Genomic DNA, 2,064 nt, shown 5'->3' with positions numbered 1-2,064 from the left:
AGCGCGCGTGCCCGCGACGGGGCTTTAACAGCGGTTCTCGCAGCGCCCCCCGCGGCCGCGGACCGTAGCACACTGGACCCTAGCGTCTCCTTCACCCTAGGACTTTTCTATCAGACAAGCAATTTTGAACCTGCTCTGATCAGACTGGCACAGGGCATCTGTGAGTGCAGACAGGGCCTGCCTGCAGTGGACTCAGGATTTCTGGCTCTCTGAGGTTTCTTGTGGGGAACACCCTCCATCCTCACCAAACTTTTTCTTGAGATCCCAAATTCGGTGTTAAGAACCCTCCTTTGGAAGAGAGAACCCTGGAAGAGAGTTACTTAGGTCTTACAGAATCTTGATTCCTTTGGCTGGGAGAGGTGTTAGGCACAGGCTCGTCGTGAGAGGGCTGGAGGTGAGTGGGGTGCGGAGATAGAAGGCTACAGGAAGGTACCTGGAAGAGAGGGAGAGCAGGTAGGACCAAACTGTGTCTTGGTCTGCTGGAGTGGACCTTCCTTCCTTCTTTCCACATTGATGAAGGACCAGTGTTGCCTATCAGCATGGACGGCCCTGCACCCTTCCCGTTGACTTTGGCCCAGGCAGGGTTCTTGCTGTGCTGTGGTTGGTACATCTAGCTCTGACCAGCTCCTCCTTGGCTGGCTAGCCAACCTCTGAAAATCTTCTCAATATCCCCTCGTGCAGCTTCTCCCTTATGGGAGATCGCTCACCCTTGTTTATCTTGCTTATCTTCGGAGAAAGCTCATTCTCCTTCTTCCTTGGGCTCCAGCTTGTTCTGGTGACACTTCTCTCCTTGGTTCCCTACTTTACCCGCGGAAATCTAGAACACACAGGTCAAGAACAAATGGATAATTTTCTTCCCCAGCTTTCTTGAGATGTGGTTCATACACCCTATAACTCTCCCATTCAAGAGTCACTACCCAGTGACCTGTTATCTGTTCATAAATATGTTGGTATAGTTCGCTCTGTAGCATTCAACTCCTAGACTGACTTAACGTTAGCATGTACTTCCTGCAAAGAACTGCAGCCCTTTCTCCATGGTCTGTATTCCAGGCTGGCATTGAACTCACGGTATAGGTAGGATGGCCTTGAACTTCTGGAGTTCTTTGGAGTTGTTGATATTAAGGATTCATGGCTGCCAAGAAAGTAAAGTTGCTTACCTTGAACAGGACCGTCTCATAGCCACAGGCATGACACGGCTGTAATGGACTCATGTAACTATGGGGACTCCTTACCCACCAGGTCACTCACCTAGCTTCCTCCCTTCTTTATCTGTGTCAGGGTTCCACCCACAACCAGCAACTGAGGAAGACGGAATGCAGTCCCAGGAGGGGACTCAATGATCAGGGTTCACAACTATGTTTGGGGACTGCTTGCAAATACAGCCATCACCATCATAGAGGTCATAAATGAGGAAGGTTCCCACGAGGACAGTGCTCCACTGCCTACCCCAGTTCAGGCTCACCTTTGGGCAAACCAGGGGAGGTTGGCTTGGTCTATATCCTCTGCTTCACCCTGTTCAGGTGTCTCGAGTGTGGCTTCCTAATTGATGAAGACAGACTTGGATGGAAATTTCCAGAAATGGCCATTCTTCCCACCCTCCCCACTCCCAGAGTCACCGCTCGGTAAGATAGATAAATTATTGGCCTGAGAAGACCCAGTGTAACTGTCAAACTGGACAAAAGTAGCCTCAGGCTGGGATTCGAGGCCCAGGAGGTAACCCGGTGTGGGAGTGAATTTCCATTCACTGATCCCGTGTCCAGGCCAATCTCTGTCCCTTGGAATCTACTCCCACCCCATGCTGCTGTGGTCTTTCTGAGCTTTGAACCAAGGACTTTGACATCAACAAACAACACGAAGGCTGCATGTGGCTTCCTGGGGAGAAATACACATCTTTTTACCCCAGACAAAGAGAGCACAGACAGAACAAAGACAGTTCTGTGCAAGTGCAGCTTGGTGAACCACTCAGTGTGTTAGGGTTATTCACATGGCAGCCGCACCACCAAGAACTCCAACCCCCGCTTTGCTCCTTACACAATATCAGAAAGGGGAGGAGCTTAGGGGGTC

Source organism: Rattus norvegicus, chromosome 1 (genome assembly GCF_021556685.1).
Source record: "Rattus norvegicus strain SHRSP/BbbUtx chromosome 1, alternate assembly SHRSP_T2T, whole genome shotgun sequence".
Lineage (NCBI taxonomy): Eukaryota > Metazoa > Chordata > Mammalia > Rodentia > Muridae > Rattus > Rattus norvegicus.
This window is presented reverse-complemented; position numbering follows the sequence as displayed.